This window comes from Anastrepha obliqua, chromosome 2 (genome assembly GCF_027943255.1).
Source record: "Anastrepha obliqua isolate idAnaObli1 chromosome 2, idAnaObli1_1.0, whole genome shotgun sequence".
Taxonomy (NCBI): Eukaryota; Metazoa; Arthropoda; class Insecta; order Diptera; family Tephritidae; genus Anastrepha; species Anastrepha obliqua.
In genome coordinates this window covers 53498336-53516475 of record NC_072893.1, presented here as the reverse complement: position 1 = coordinate 53516475, position 18140 = coordinate 53498336, and the positions used below count along the sequence as shown (strand labels likewise).

General features: G+C 40.0%; 1 non-coding gene across 1 annotated transcript; it reads left to right on the top strand.

Moving 5' to 3' along the window:
- The first annotated feature begins 13646 nt into the window (after positions 1-13646).
- Positions 13647-13728, top strand: Trnas-cga (transfer RNA serine (anticodon CGA)). The gene has a single exon. It is a non-coding gene; the product is annotated as a tRNA-Ser (tRNA).
- Positions 13729-18140: the final 4412 nt, after the last annotated feature.

Below are 18140 nucleotides of genomic sequence, written 5' to 3'. Positions count from 1 at the left end.
ATGCCTAAGCTTGGTTTGTGACGTTTAGGTTATGTTAAAATCGACTAGCACACACTGGTGGCGGGATCTATTGACAAACAGCGGGAACTTAGTTGTGCACCTAATATTATATTTACATTTTTTTTTTACATAAAAGTATGTACAAAATTACGAGCCGCAATTACTCAATAAGCCATGTAGAATCCATCGTTGTTGAGTCCATTTTCTCGGCAATCTTTGAACCAGCCTTTCTGCGTAGCTCGTCGACAAACAGGACTAGATTTTGCGAATTTGGCGCACGAGTTGCTTTAAAACGTGAACTGGCTTTCCGCAAAGATGCGTTTTTATAATTCCCCACACATTTTCAATGGAGTTGGCGTCTGGGGACTGGGAAGGCAAGTCCATTACTGTGACGCCAATTTCTTGTTTTGTTGTTTCTCAATGTGTTTTTCTGAGAGCAGGGGTTTTGATGATGTGGGACGGTAGGATATGTTCGCCTTCTTCAGTCGACATTCGATGGTGTTGTTACTCACATCTATTCCCTTTTTAGCAAGAACTGATTGTGCTTGGCGTAGTCGCAAAGACGAGTCCCGCTTAAAAAGTTGGACGATTACTTTATCCTGCTTTTTGTCGTCACTCGCTTCAAACTATTGTACATTCGGAAAAGTTATCAACATTTTTGTACACCTTATACCGCTGATTCCACATCACAACAAACTTTTTTGATTTTTTAATTACTTTGGCAGCTGCATCGTAAGATAATTTAGGCCCTTTCGAATGCGTCCATAAAAATACCGCCTCGAAACGCTTCGCGTACTTCTCACTCATTTTTCTTCGTTTGCGTTTACGGGAAAGTTTCAAACGACACTAACCTGAGTTAGCACTGGCATCGCAGCCCTTGTGTGAGACTACAGGTATTACACAGCAAAAAGCAGAACAAAATATATCTTGAAGTTACACGAAAAAAATCGGTTCTTTTCTTCTGAAAAGAATTAGAATTTGCTGACAGATTTGAGCAATTCAAAACCACTCTAGCATTCATAGTAAATCCTCTCAACAGAAATAGTAACGAAATCCACATTGAGCCATTCGAAATTGTCACTGGGTTTCTGGAATTGCAAAAGATCGATTTAAAAAACAAAAACTTTGTGGATTGGAAAATTTACAGAGTTGAAAAGCAAGTTGGAAGAGTTGAAGGTCCAGAAATGTATGTGCGTAACGCAACAAAAGTGGATAGTTTAAAAGCAATGCCGCGAGCTGAGGCACCATACATATATGGGGAATGCTGCTGAAGTGACAGTCCTTGGCCGGATATAAAACCGGGTCGTTCAGTGTGGGAACGCATGGAAAAGTCTTCCAGATTACCACAGTGAGGTCAAAAAGTTGGCATCGGGAGTGCTCACTATTTTCGGATCGACACATTCGTGCGAGCAAGTGTTCTCTTGCATGAATACAATTAAAGGTAAAGTAAGTAGCCAAATAACAAATACAAATTTAGAGTTGTGTTTGAAGCTTAAAACGGCGAGTTATGAGTCAAATTTATCCAAACTTTCGAAATCCATGCCAAAGCCAACGCTCCCACTGGTCCTCGTTCACTTCAAAAGTGATTTGAGATGTTCGTTATCGAACTCAAGGCTGAGATCGTGGTTGCTGGTAATAGCGGAAGCAAGACAAATGAAGTCCTTAACCACAACCCATTTATAGGTATTAACTTCAATCTGTCGTTCCAGACGCCGCGACTCCCTGCATTACACCAGCATATACATGGTTATACCCTCGTTTACCCCCAGACCCAATCGTGCGGACTCCTGTCGATATCATCAGCATACGTCAGGAGCTCGATGCTTTTATAGAAAAAAGTTCCGTTTCGTTCTACCCGCGCCCTGCGAACCACACCCTCCATTACAAAGTTGCAAAGATCGCATGACAATAGATCATCTTTTTTTGAACTCCGAACGGTATCAAAAGGTTCAGAGAGGTGTTTTCCAAACTTGACATCATTCTGCACAGCCGTATGAGCTTAGCAGGGATACCGCACTCAGACATTATGCGATATGGTTGATCACGCTATCAAAATTTGTCTTGTGGTCGACGAATAGGTTGACTTGATCCTCATGGGTTATCTCCAGAATCTGCCGCAGTGTAAATATTGGGTCAACGGTGAAGCGACTGCACTGATACGGCCCAATTACGGATTGGGAGTAAGGATTCAAGTTATCACACAGCATGCAGGATAAAATTTTAAATGCAATGGAGAGGCTGATCGCTCGACAGTTGGCGCAGTTCGTGGAGTCACTTTTTTTTTAGGATAGGATAAAGGGCACTGAGATTCCAATCACCGGGCTTACTTTCTGCTTGCCATGGGATGCCCATAAATCAATGTATGCTTCCTATCAACTCAACTCCTCCAGCCTTAAACAGCTCGCCAGGCAAGCCATCAACTCTGGCAGCTTTGTTGTTTTTGCGTCGCTGCATTGCAGTTCTCACTGCGGCTAGACTTGGGGCACTCCATCATCCGCGATTGGCGGTTGCGGGATATCAGCTCCAGAAACAGGTGTGTTGTGTTCTGAATCTGCCAACAGCTTGGAGCAGTGTTGCCTTCACCATCTCAGCACACTTTGCGAATCCGTCACCAGATCACCATTTTCGTCTCTCGGGAAAAAGAAATGTCGTATTTGTGATCGAAATTTGACGCTTTATTTAACCTCCTTATTTGCGAAAAACTCAAACAACCAGTTTTCGCAAGCCTCTTTTGAGGCCAACTTGGTATCACCAAGTGCGTTTTGCATGGACCGGAAGAGGTGATAGTCACGTGGTGCCAGGTCTAGACTATATTATGGGTGCGATAGGACATCCCATCCGAGCTCCCGTAGCTTCTGGCGGGTCATCAAAGATGTGTGAGGACGAGCGTTGTCCTGGTGGAACACAACACCATTCCTATTGACCAATTCTGACCGCTTCTGGTCAATCGCCTGCTTCAAACGGTCAAGTTGCTCACAGTAGAGGACTGAATTAGTTGAGCAGCTTATAGTGGATAATTCCCTTCCAATCCCACCAAACACACAGCAAAACCTTCCTGGCGGTCAATCTGGGCTTGGCGATGGTTTGGGCCGGCTCGCCGCTTCTCGACCACGATCTTTTTCGCTTGGCGTTGTCGTACGTGATCCACTTTTCATCGCCAGTCACCATCCGCCTCAAGAATGGGTCAAGTTCGTTCTGTTTTAGCAGAGAATTGCAAGCGTTGATTCGGTCCAAGAGATTTTTTGCGTCAACCCGTGTCGCACCCAAACATCCAGCCTTTTTTGGAATCCAATCTTCTCCAAATGGTTCCAAACGGTTTTGTGGTATACACCTAGTTCCTGATTAATCGAGCGAATGCTCACATGCCGGTCTCTTTGGATAATTTCAACGATTTTATCAGTCTCTACGACGATTGGCCTACCAGTACGGGGTGCATCTTCGACATCTACTGCACCAGAATGAAATCGATCGAACCAACGCTGTGCTGTGCGAATCGTTACAGTATCAGGCCCATAAACTTCACAAATTTTTTCCGCCGCCTTTGTTGTATTTTTACCTCTAAGGTAGTAAAAACGTAAAATATGATGGATTTCTTGCTTGGTGGACTCCATCTTTGACGCGCTATAACTTAAGACTGAAACGTATGATTACAACACTGTCAAAGAGACACTTGTAGTACAGTTTGTCGTCTTTAAATCGTCGTTTAGTGTGACCCGATGCAATAAGTTCAACGCAAGATATGTTAAATGACGCGCTCAATTGACAAAATACAACATTACTTTTTCCCCAACCCAATACTTCAAAGTTACAAAGGTCAAAGTTCCAAAGCAGCTATCACAATGGACCTCGAGTCCGCCGAGTGTCTTGTCTTTGACAAACAGCCTGTCTAAATCTAACCTAAGCCTAAAAGGTGATGCTTGTACAGCAACTTGAAATTATTCTACAAATAAGGGGCGCTAAAGCTTAGCCTTCTCTGAGAAGCAAAAGGTTTTTGAAGCAAGTTCCTGCAAGAGATAAATGGGCTAGAAAAATAAATTCGCTAAAATAAAAAAAATTAAATTATTTGCATATTTACTCTACACATCCATCTTCAAACTATTACATTTTCATTAACATTTGCACACATTTGAGAATACAAAACCACTGGTTCGTTATCCTTTCGAGCGGCTATTGAACACACATCGAAGTGCATGCTTGTGTGTATGCGTACATATGTATGTATGTATATATATTCGGTCATATATATGTGTGTGTGTACATAACTACCCACTTACCTACACATCTATGCATTTCAATATATTATCTATAAGCTTTATATCCTTTTGCTGTCCGAAAAGCCTCTCGGCCGCCTACACCGCAGGTTAGCCACCCCGTTGCCTGTCTCCTCACACATATGCACGCACATACTCGTATTTTATGTATTTGCGAGCGTGCCTGTGTGTCATGTCAAGAACCTTTCGGTTCTTCATTCTATCAGGCTTTCGTGCGTAGTGCGTTGATACATGTATATGTTTGTATGTGTGCGTTTGTCGATATATGTATGTATGAATGTGGCCGTGTGTTTTACGTGAGCCTTCAGTTGTACGCCCGCTGCGGCCAGACACAACAAATTTAGCCAGGCAGCCAACCAACCAGCCAGCAAGCCGTTTGTTGTAGTCCTGTGAGAGACTCACTCAATCGTTGGCTACGTTGATCCTTTTTTTCTTGTAATTTTATTTTGTTTCAATTCCAACCCGCAGTCGCTGTGGAGGGAGCTGTGCTTTTTTGCCTACCCTACTTGCACCTTTGTGGTCTGAGCGTTTTAGTTCAATGAACTTTTTGTGTTTGGTATTTTGGGAAGCCTGCATTTGGTAATTTCGACAACTTGAAATAAATTAATATGTATTTTCATACCTATCTATGTAGGTACGTATACATATGTACAATGACTTTTTCAAATGCACAGCTGTTAGGCTTTTATGTTTAGTATTCGTCTGTTTTAAGTCAGCGCTATCGAAAATAAGTCAGCTCGTCCGATGGCAGAACTATAAACGGGTATCACATCAAGTAACATTTCGATCTAAAAAATCAAACATCGACGAAGTACCTTTGAAAAGTTCTGTAGAAAAAACTTCTTTCAATCAATGTGTCATTCCAATTATTTTTGCTGTATTAAAAAGGGTAAAACTTCCTTCAATCAAATGACTACCTAGACTGGTCGTCCGATGCTCCCGACAACCTATTTCAGCTACATCTCAGGATATAGTATATTGGGTATGGGCATAAGTTTGCGCCCTCGTAAAAGAGGTGTCGCTGCTGATATCAGGTCAGTCCATAAGTTCGTGCGTATTTTAACGATAATTTCCCTTTTGTACGATTTTTGCATACAAAAAATTATTCGTGGAATATAACGGAACTATTTGTATTTTCTTTCATATATTGTGCATTCAACAAGTCATTTTAATCGCGGATAGAAGCACGTGTTGTTAAAAAATAAAATGGAATATTCTAACTCGTATAAGAGGCATATTTTGTATTTTTTTTATAAAAGTGGCAAAAATGCAACAACTGCTGTTGCAGAAATAAACACTGATCACGGAGAGGATGCCGTGAGTGTGAGGACTGCGCAAAAGTGGTTTTCAAAATTCCGAAGTGGTAACTGCGACGTGGAGGATGCCCCGCGCGCTGGTCGTCCTGAAGTCTTTAACACCGACGCCTTGCTCGAACTTCGGGAAGCTGAGCCAAATCTGGCAGTCGATATGATAGTTCAGAGGTTAAATTCATCGCATGTAACAGTTCACAGGCACCTGGCTCAGTTGGGAAAGGTTTCAAAGCTAGGAAAATGAGTTCCGCATAGACTTTCCGTCACCAACCTTCAGCAGAGAGTGAATTTGTGTTCTCAGCTGCTGCAACGGCTTGAAAATGAAAGTTTTTTGAACCGTATCGTTACTGGTGATGAAAAATGGGTCCTTTACAATAATCCTGTTCGCAAACGCCAATGGTTAGATAAAGACGAAACACCAGAATCGACCCCTAGAGATGGCCTTCACCCCAAGAAGATTCTTCTGTCTATTTGGTGGGATATGGCCGGTATTGTTTATTATGAACATCTGGAACCAAACCAGACGATAACTGCTGATTATTATTCCCATCAGATATCAAACCTGAATGAGGCACTTAAAAATCGACCACGAGCCAAACATTAGACAAGCTGAACGATTTCGGCTGGGAGCTAATGCCGCTTCCACCATACTCTCCGGATATTGCACCTTGTGATTATCACCTTTTCCGTGGACTTCAATTCCATGTGAGTAACAAGAACTACTCCTCAAAAGAAGCTATAAAAAGGGACATCGAAGTGTATTTTGGCTCCAAAGACAAAAAATTGTTTGAGCAGGGTATTAAAAATTTGCCTTAACGTTGAGAAGACATTGTAAATAATGAAGGAAAATATATTATTGATTAATAAATACTTTAAACATCTTTTTTATTAATTTTAATCCGATGGGACTGCCTTCGCTTTCTTTGGACCAGATTCACCTGGAGAAATCCATTGCCTTGATTGTTGCTTAGTTTCTGGAGTATAATGATAAATCCAAGTTTCATCAACGGTGATAACTCGACGCAAAAATTCCTTCGGATTTTGCTTGAATAGGTCCGAACGCTGCTTCGAGGTTAACAGCCGCAACCGCTTGTTGTCCTCCGGCAATCGCGGCACCCATCACGCCGACAATTTTTTCTTCGCCAACTTATCATGTAAAATATTAATTGCCGTTCCGGGCGACACTCCTATGGTCGCTGTTACTTCGCGCACTTTCGTTCGTCGTTCAGCGAGAATGATGTCGTGGACTTCGTGAATGATTTCCTCGCTAACCACGTCTGCCTGGCGCCCTGTTCCCTCTTCATCAAAAACGGATGTTCCCCACGTTTAAATTCGTTGAATCAATATCTAATTATGGTCGTAAATGGCGAAGCGTCCCCATAGACAGCATCCAACTGTACTTTTATCTCCTCGCATTTTTTGCCATCCAAAAACAAAAACAAAAGCGAATTACGAACGATACTGCTCAATCTTGGCGAAAATCACGAAGTAGGTCGCACTCGAATAGCTGCCAAATCCAATCTAACCAATCAATCAGTCTGAAATTTGTTTTGCCGTCGTTTGTTAGATGGCAGCACTCGATGCTAATACCAATATCCCTCAGGAACGCCCTGTCATCAAACATGGGTACTTATTGAGCCGCCCTCGTATACTACAGAAAAACTAAAAGATACCATACGTCTTTGAATCGCACCGGTTCAATATCTGCTTAACTATCATTTTTATATGTAATTCATATTGAGAACTTTCAGATTGTCATTTTTTGCTGAAATTGAAAAAGAACTTCCACTGAAAAAATGGCGTAAATGGAAGTTTTTATGTGTTGGTATAACTGAACTGGCCGCCGTAGCAGAATGGGTTGGAGCGTGACTACCATTCGGGATTCAGAGAGAACGTAGGTTCGAATCTTGGTGAAACACCAAAATAAAGAAAAAGTGTTTTCTATCAGCGGTCGGCCATCGCCAGGCAACGGCAAACCTCCGAGCGTATTTCTGCCATGAAAAAGCTCCTCATAAAGAAATGTCTACCATTCGGAGTCAACTTAAAACTGTAAGAACAACCTTGCGATGCCCACCACAATTAAGAGTAGGTACTCGCCCAAACACCCAATGAAAGGTGTAATAAAATACAATTCATTCTCCAACAAAATTCGCATAAGTCCAAGTTTCAAATTGTAATTTTCATCAAAATTTTATCGTTTTTATGTTGAGTTTTTAGAAAAATTTCGACTATTCACTTTTATGGCCCATTAATTTTTGATATAATAAAGTGCAAGTTTGAGGCGGCTCAAATATTTTGTTTTGATTTACTTTTTCTTACTTTTTTTTCTGGCTGTGTGTGTTCTTCCAATGAGCGAAAGCAAAAATAAATGATCGAAAATCAATAGTATTTTGTAGCAACAACAACAAGAACCAAAACTGGTCAAGATTTCGCACACTTATTTCATCGTCCAAGAATGTACACTCATCATTAATAATTCTGAGCTACCCTACTAAAATTTTCCTTCGCAGCTGAAGTAGTTCGTCTTCTATTTTTTTCTCTATTCGATGCCAGCAATTAGTATTTTTAAAATGGCATTTTCCTGTGAAACGGCCCTGCATCAGTATTATACCAGTTACTGCAACTGTGTGATATCATCATCATCATCATTCCTTCGTCGCCGTTGCGGAGCATAGGGCCAAAGTAAAATTTTTCCATTTTGTGCGATTCATTGTATTAGAGATTTTTTTTTTTACATACACTTCCAACTTTTCATTTTACAACTAGTACAATTCTGGTCACTCTAGTACTAGTATGCATTCATCCTTCGTATACCAGTTCATGCACTACTCCACAGAATGTTTGCTGAATAGTTTGGCTGTCAATGCAATGGTTGTATTTGTTTCTTCTTACAAAATTTACGCAGACGAATTTTATCGATCCGATGTATGCGTCGGTTGGTCGTCAGGAGCTGTTTGTGTGTATGGATGGTCGGATGCGTGGGTGATTGTGTGCTTGCGTGTAAAACAAGCAAAATACTCTTGACAACAAAAATTGTGTATGTGTACTTAAGAAGGTACGCATGAGACATATATACATGCATACATATTTATAAAGCTGGAGAAATAAATAGTCGGCTCATATACATGTGAATGTATGTGTGTGTGTAGTTCTCTCACCAAATGACGCACATATTTTTGTGCGTGATTTATGAGTCAGTAAGTATTTAGGTATCAGTGAGCAGATAAAATGATGGGATATACATATGTAAGTATGTATGTATGTACCTTATGTACATATATATATGTATCTACTTATACATATATGCATAAGAATGTAAACAAACTTAGTTAAATATTACTCACATTAGTATAGAAGCAAGAAAGTTCAGCGTTGATTTTGCTGACATGACCTGACTCAAGTTTTGTTTTATATAACCACTATTCGTATATAGTAAGCATGCACGTAAGTACCTATTTTACTTACATATAAAATGAGTTTCTATTTTTCGTGGCTTTTGACAATGCGTTAATTCTGTGGGTGACCGCTAAAGATATCAGAGAAACACTTTTCCTTTCTAAAAGATTTTTAATGCTTAAGCGGTTTTAGCGATTTTGTTGATTTTGCGATTTAGGCCAAAAGCAAACGAAATATTGTTTCTCGATTCTTTTTTCTCAAGATTGTAGAATGACACATAAGTTTTAATCACTTTAGTTGGGCTTTATGTATATGTATGCATGTGGGGTGACCATCCGTCCTGTTTCCAAACATCTGTTCTGCGTAATTTTCCAATGCAGAAAAATCATAGAATGTACTGATTTTTTTTCAAATACCCTGCACGCCTTTTATAGATGAAAAAATAGGTTGGTAAAAAAGTCTTGCGGTATTTCCGCAAGCTTGTCTTTGCAAGCGCGTAGTTCTAGTTGTATTCGTCGCATCGGTTACGCTAGAGCTTTTTGGAAACCTCTTTTCACGTGCTAACACGTGTTTGATTAATTGTTGTTTGCTTTTAGTCGTTCGTGAGTTATAGCGTCGCAAACATGGAGCAAAATAAAGAGAAAATACGGCATATTTTACAGTACTACTACGATAAAGGCAAAAATGCATCTCATGCTGCCAATAAAATTTGTGCAGTTTATGGACCCGATACAGTCTCCATTTCCACCGCACAACGATGGTTTCAACCTTTTCGTTCTGGTGCAGAGGTGATCGAAAATACGCCACGGTCCGGAAGGCCTGTCGTCGAAAATTGCGATAAAATCGCTGAATTGATCGAAAGAGACCGGCATAGTAGCAGCCGTAGCATCGGCCAAGAGCTGGGCATGAGTCATCAAACCGTTATAAACCATTTGAAGAAGCTTGGATTCAAAAAGAAGCTCGATGTAAGGGTGCCACACGACTTGACGCAAAACAACATTTTTGCCCGTATGGATGCATGCGAATCGCTTCTGAATCGCAACAAAATCGACCCGTTTTTGAAGCAGATGGTGACTGGCGATGCAAAGTGGGTCACTTACGACAACGTGAAGCGCAAACGGTCCTGGTCGAAAAGCGGTTAAGCTGCCCAGACGGTGGCCAAGCCTGGATTGACAGCCAGGAAGGTTCTTCTGTGTGTTTGGTGGGATTGGCAGGGAATCAGCCACTATGAGCTGCTCTCCTATGGCCAAACGCTCAATTCGGACCTGTACTGCCAACAACTGGACCGCTTGAATGCAGCACTCATGCCGAAGAGGCCATCTTTGATCAACAGAGGGCGAATTGTCTTCCATCAGGACAACGCCAGGCCACACACATCTTTGGTAACGCGCCAGAAGCTCCGGGAGCTCGGATGGGAGGTTCTTTTGCATCCACCGTATAGTCCGGATCTCGCACCAAGTGATTACCACCTATTTCTGTCCATGGTGAACGAGCTTGGTAGTCGGAAGTTGTCCACAAGAGAGTCCTGTGAAAATTGGCTCTCCGAGTTTATTGACAATAGGGAAGCGGGCTTCTATAAGAGGGGCATTATGAAGTTGGCATCTCGTTGGGAACTCGTCATCGAACAAAACGGCGCATATTTGACTTAAATCGCATTATTATAACCAATTTTATGAACAATTGAAAATTCAATAAAAATACCGCAAGACTCTTTTGCCAACCTATATTAGTTTGGGGGGCAAAAAATCCATTATTTTCTCGGTAGGTGGCTTGTACAGGGTCCGGCACTCAAAGTGTAACCAACTTCAGAGCGCTCGAACAGCTGATTCACGGGCATCAGCTGTCTGTTAGTTGGCGAAATGACAGTCCAGAGTTTTGTTTACAAGCGCGCGGAAGCATTTTGCCGAGAGTAAACACGAAAAAAGAAAATCAGTAATGGATCTCAAACATATCGGTATGATTGATTCTTAATTCTGTATTATTTTCACACATTGAATTTAATAAAAATAATTTTCCAAACTAAATTTATGACCTTTTTAATTGGTAACACCTCGAGTGGCGCACCCTGTTGTGATCGATATCTCGTCAAGTATCGACCAAACAATTTCGCCTGGTATTGTCACTTACGAAGCCAACGAACCTAAAGTTTGCATTACGAGTGGCGAATGGACTTATTCGCCGAGATTATGTCATTGCCATTTAAGAAAATAAATCCTCTTTCGACATTTGTGTCATTTATATCTAAAAGTTCGTGTACTTATAACGGGTGATGGTTTAGCTTTTTGCCCAAAATGCAAGAGCTTGACTTGCATGACATGTGGTTTCAGCAAGACGGTACCACATGCCACACAGCACGCGTAACAATGGACTTGTTGAGAGGCGAGTTCGGTGAACATTTTATTTCACATTCGGGCCCTGTCAATTGGCCACCCAGATCGTGCGATATAACGCCTTTAGATTATTTTTTGTGGGGTTATGTTTAAGCTCATGTCTATTCAGACAAGCCTGCTGCAATTAACGCATTGGAAGACAACATTAAAGCATTTAAATGTGAGATACCGGCCGAAACATTGGAAAGAGTATGCCAAAATTGGACTAAGCGGATGGACCATTTAAAGCGCAGTCGCGGTCAATATTTGCATGAAATAATCTTCAAACATTAAATTATATGGACTGTACTATCGATTTAAATAAAAATTTCATGCATTTTTCTGAATTTTACGTGTGTTTTTTGAAAAACGTTCCTATAGCTCTTAAAAAATCACCCTTTACAATTTTGAGAATTTTCTTACATATAAGCCACATATTCGGAAGACTTTGCGCTCTACGCGAAAAAAATGACCGAAATTAACGAGAATTTTTTGTTAATTGAAGTTGCATACCAGAATTTTTCTAAAAATTTTGAAGTTAAGTTTGGTATGTAGATGTTTTTTTTTTGAAATTTCTTAAAGTTTTGTGAATTTTGTACAAAGTTTTCGATTTTTGAGTTACATAGTTTTTGTTGTAGAATGTACTACTTTTATAAAAAAATTAAACACAAAAAAATAGCCGAAAATTTGTAATTGGATATTTTACGTTCGCCCATTATTTTGAGCACAGGTGTATATACATACATATATGCAATATAGTAAATCATAAAATCAATATTTTTACTAGTTTTGCCAATTTCTATCTCTTTTTTATCTATTTTGTTTTTTGTAATCAACTATTTTTATATAAATGTATAACTGATTGCTTAATAAAATTCATAAAAATTCAACTTTTAAATTTTATACTAAAATTAGAAAAAATCGGCTAATCTTTCCACACAACAACAACTTTTTTGAATATATCATAACAAATGTACGAAAATTCTTTTGTTGTGGAGAAAATGCGAAACACTGTGAAGAAAAAAAAATCATAAAAAATCGACGCAACTTTAAACCTGGACTTTTATAAACACTAAAATAAGCTAGAAAACTGCATACCAAAAATCTTTCTAAAAATGCTAATTAAAAACCGTGGAATTGGGAATGACAGTAAATGCAATTTTTCTAATTTTTGTATAAGGTTTGAAACTTTCATTCGTACGCTTTTTGTGAGAAAATGAGCTGTGCTTTTATCGGAAAATAGTGATAATTAAAAAAAAGCGATGAAAAATAAAGGGTGGTTAAATTTCAAGGGCCGATGTTGAATGTGAACCACACCTAAACGTCAACGGCACCGTTGGACTTCTTTCTTTGGGGTTATTTGAAAGAAAAGATGTACGTCGATAAGCCAGCAACAATTCAAGAGCTAAAGGATGAGATAATTCGGCACATTAATGGCATAGAAACTCAATTATGCCTCCGCGTCTTCGAAAATTTTGGCCATCGGATGGAAGTGTGCCGCCGAGGCCATTTGGCCGATATTTTGTTCCATACGTAATTGAGTCATACCAATATTATCACAATAAAGGGAAATAACAATAATTTCCTAAAAAAAATGTATTTTATTCAAAACCAACACCGGCCCTTGAAACTTAACCACCCTTTAGTTTAAACCAGACAATGTTGATGTGATATCATTTCTCGCGGGCTGTACATTCACATAATTGAGGTAGGTTGTTGTTGTCTTAACTCATAGGAACCTCACCTCATTGGCCTTAATTTCTTTTATCAAATTTGTTCACTATTTCGAATTCTCATTTGCGTATTATTATAATTTTTGTTTTTTGTACGAAAACTGCAAAAAATCACTTTTACTTGTCTTATTCGACGTATTATTTTTGTTGTATTATATTTGGTATTTTTTTTTTTTATTATTATTGTATTATTGTATTTTTTTTTTACTCACTGCCTTTTACTTATGGTAGTCCTCGTTAACTCTGAATTCGCTTATTTTACTCTTGTTTAATTTACTTTATTGCGAGGTTAACTTTTTTGCGTCTCGAAATGTACTGTTCACTTCAAAAGTTTGCTAGTGAGCGAAAGATATTGACAAATGAAACCTTTTGCTTATCTATTATCAGCACATATACCCTATAGTATATGTTTATATATGTGCGTGTGTGTGCCTTTTTATCTATTATGAAGCCAGTTTTAAAATTAAATTTTTGCAATTTTTCTTGCATTCTTTAGATAAGATTATTTATTGACTACCTATGAATGGCACGGCATTGTCCCTGCACTGTGGCGGTAAGTGGTGGAAGGCAGTCGTGGCCGAGTGGTTAAGGCGTCTGACTCGAAATCAGATTCCCTCTGGGAGCGTAGGTTCGAATCCTACCGGCTGCGGTATAATAATTTTATTTTTTTTTTTCAATAATTAAGTAACTTAAAAATTAATTTTGAAATTATAAAAGGCATTGAATCCCAAAATCTAGCATCGAAAATTGCTTAGGTTAGAAGCAAATATAGGAATGGACCTACTGTAAATTTCTCTACAAAATTTTTTTTTTATTTTTTTTTTATAGGGACAACTAGCAAGTGCAGTACTCAGACAGACACAATTAAGTCCATTATATGATACTACACTTGGATTCCATTTTAATTTTCTTTAAATCTACCGGATCTCCCAAGAAATCTGAGTAGATCTTGTGGTGCCAAGAAGCCAAGACGGTCGCTTCTTAACACATCAGTGCCAAAAACCTCAAATCTGATTCTAGCGAAGGCGGGGCAGACGCACAGGAAGGGGTCCTCTTCACAAGCTGGGCAAAGTGCACTGTCTGAGATGCCCACCCTTTGCATGTGCTTCGCCCACAGAAAGTGACCCGTCATCAGTCCAACCAGCTGCCTGCACTCTCTTCTGCTTAATGACAGGAGGGCTTGCGACAGTCGATCGGACATGACAGGTAACATCAGTTTAGTCCATCTGCAGCCTCTCTCAGCCTGCCAAGCTCGCTTGTGGGTTGTGGTAACCCATTTGCTAACTGTGGCTTCGATGGCCGCAAAAGGGAGTGGCAAAACGGGCTTCTTTGGGCCCAGATCCCATCTTAACTAAAGAATCAGAGGTATCGTTACCCACGATACCCACGTGTTCCGGGACCGATGTCAGCATCAGTTCAGCCTAGATTTACAGGACTCGACTACCCCTGATGTGGTTGGGGGGCTGTTTAAGACTATGTCGCTGCAGACACATATACATCTCCCTCTCCATCGGTTTTCCACAACAAAGTTCATCGCTTCTTGAACTGCACACAGCTCTGCTTGAAATACAAATGCATGCATTCCAAGACCAAAGTGCAGTTTTGTCCCGCTGGATTCCACGTAGACCCCAGAGCCGGCGCCATGCTCGGTCCTGGAGCTATCCGTGAAAATGCGAAAACAGTGTTTGCGGGGCTCATTTTCAGAGTTTGACCACAACTGAGCCTCTGGCAGCACCACACTGTATCTCTTAATGGCATGGAGTCAAGGGGCCTGGAGAGAATCGTGTTGGATAGAAGTCCATGCTTTCTCTGTTTTCCAATGCTGGACAGGGGTCATATCAGTTCCCTTAGGCTTAGGCTTAAGTTGAGGACCCCATCTTCTTCCAAGCATACGTTTGCAGGGACACAGAGCAATATCTGCTTTTCTTTCTTCAATCTTCAGTTTCTAGAAAAGTTTCGAATTCAAGATTACTCCAGTTGAAAAGCGTGACATCCGTTCAGTGCTAGGAGCTGAGTTGCTCTTGTCATTGAGGGTGACACTAAAAGTAGCTTCTATGTTATGTCTACAAAAACTCTCTTCGTTTCAGAATTTTTTGTGGCTTCTTACCTCTTAACGACCACACAGAATTTATATAATATAATCCCTGAGCATCTCTATCAAACAGAAAATAGATAATAAAATGTTTAATTGGTTGGTTACCAAACTGAAATTTTATAAAAAAAAAACACTTTTTTGATGGCGTTTATTGTTGTCTGAGAAAGAAGCATCGACGCATTCACTTAAACCTACCGCCAATTTTTGCTCATTATGCCAAAATAGAGTAAGTTGAGGAGTTGAGGAGCGGTAGTTGTATATCCATTTGGAGTTGTTAAAAACAAAAAAATTATAAGAAAAACAATGTAATGATCGAGCGCAAGCGAATTCGTAATGGATGCCAAAGCATGTTAAATAACCCAGTTGGAAAATAGTTCAACGATGCTGATGTTAGGTTTGTTGGTGTAAAACTACAGTAAGAATTATACAGCAACGAAATTCCTGAGAATTTTGCATTTTTCTATCCCTAAGAGAGAAATTTGCTAATTTTTACGCGCCCACAAGTTTACAAGTCTCAATGACAGTTGATTGTCCCAAATGTCTTCTTCTTTATCATAACTAAATCAACATTTTATTTTATGCCTGCAAGTATTTGAATTAATTTTTCAATTATTAAGTTATATTTATTACAATTATATTACTTTATGGGGGGGAATTACATTATTTTTGCGTAAAATTGATACTGATACTATTTTTGTGTTCGCTCTGATAATCTACTGGTGATTTGGAGGTGTATACATAGGTATATTAGGTCTCGATCACAGTAGTTGGCATTCGTTTGAAGCGTAAAGATCCTTTTTTATCTGACATCACAAAAAAAAAAAAAATCCGAAAAAAATTCGAAGATTCACAACTACAACAGTTATTGTAGTTTGTAGAACAGTTATTGAATGAAGACGCAGGTCGAACCCTTGCAGATATGTCTAAAGAGTTGAATGTTGACAGATCAACCGTCGGTAAGCGTTTGCATGCGATGGGAATGGTCCAGAAAGCAGGTAACTGAATGCCACATGAATTGAAGGAGAGGGATATCGAGAGATGTTTGGTGACGTGTGAGATGCTTCTTGAACGGCAGAAAAGAAAAAGTTATCTGCATCGTATCGTCACTGGCGATGGAAAATTAAGCTATTATACTATCGAAAAAGTTGGAGCCTGCCAGGTGAACCAGGTCAATCGACAGCGAAAAAATTATTCATGCTTCAAAGGTTATGTTGTACATCTGGTGGGACCGGAAGGGTGTTATCTATTATGAACTCTTTAAACGATATGAAACCATACCTGGCGCTCGTTGCCAACTGCAGCTGTGAATCGAGCTCTCAGAGAAAAGCGGTCGGAATGGGACGGTTGACATGACAAACTGATTTTGCTGCCTGACAACGCCAGGCCACATGTTGCTATATCGGTCCAGAAATATTTAGAGGGACTGAATTGGGAAATCTTGTCCCAACTGCCGTTTTCTCCAGACATTGCACCTTCGGGTTACCATCTGTTCCGATCAATGCAGTCAGCCCTTATTAGAGAGCGGTTCACTTCTTACGAGACTATCGCAAACTGGCTCAATGAATGGATCACGTCAAAAGAGCTCGAATTTTTCGTCAGAGGAATCCGTCTGCTGCCTGAAAAATGTAGTAAAGTTGTAGCTTCCAATGGCACATAGTTCACAAATTATCATGTATTATTAAATTGTGTAAATAATTCGTAACTTTGGCTAAGAAAGGACGGAAGCTTATTCCCATGCCCAATATTTGACCGATACTTTACGATATATCGATCACTACAGCCATCTAACAAGAAAATAATGGATTTATTTTTCCCCAAACCATATTAACATTCACTTTTTGTCAAAAAACCTACTCGATTACTGCATTTTCTGCTGATGTGACTATTTTATAGCTTGAGGATATGATGAAAATATTGGACGCATAAAGTTTTCGGGATAATCCGCATTAGACCGCGACTGCCCTGGGACTTCCAAAACCCATTTTGTATGAAATATTGAAATTCAAAATTCAAATCAAGCTCCACGTTTACAATTTGTATAAAAGTTTCTGCGAGACAATGATGGAGGGATTTCGTACGTTAAACACTATTTTTTGGATTGACGAGACCAGAGGACAGAGCTCACTATTAAAACATTAATAGCCACACAAAGTGACGGTTTGATGCGTAAAAATCGTTGAGGGCAAGCAATTTCTGTGGCCGCACAGCTCTTATCGGTGGATATATAACTGTTCCCCCTGTGAACCACGGAAATATATATAGCTTCCTAGAGGGAACAGAGGGCTTCGGCGCATGTAAAACAATTATTTTCTGCCAATAATGAGGGAACATTATTCCTTCAGTACACACACATGGTTCCAGCAAGATGGCGTCACTTCTCACGCGGCCAGAGAGACCATAGTGCGACTGCGTGATTCCTTTTCTAATAAACTAATAAGCCGTTCCGATGACATAACTTACTCCTATGGCCCTAACTCTTAACGATTCATGCAGGAAATATATTGAGCCGAGTACAAGAGAAACCCTGGAGCATCTTCTATGCTGGGTCTCTCGAAAACTAGACTATACTACCAATATAACAACGCCCTGGGCTACGTCTGATCACACCGAACTTCTCGACAAGTGTTAAATTGAACAAGAAACAGTGTTCCAGAGGAGGTCAAACCAGACATACCGACGACAAATACGGACGCTTGAGTTAACGACTCGCGATCATATCACAGGCAGACAAGACGGCAATGCGCATGACATTACCGCACACTTTCAAAGTTCCATCTGCTTCATAACGAAAGTAATGGAGACTATCAGCCTGGACGCAGGTTTCTTTTGTGTTTGATATCCACAATTACGGCTCCATCTTCGATGTAGAGCAAATGCGGTCCCTGGTTGGAAGTCAGACGAAGAGGGAAAGTCTGTTTTAGTGGGAGCATGCCCCACATGTCATTGACGGGACGGCATCAATAGAA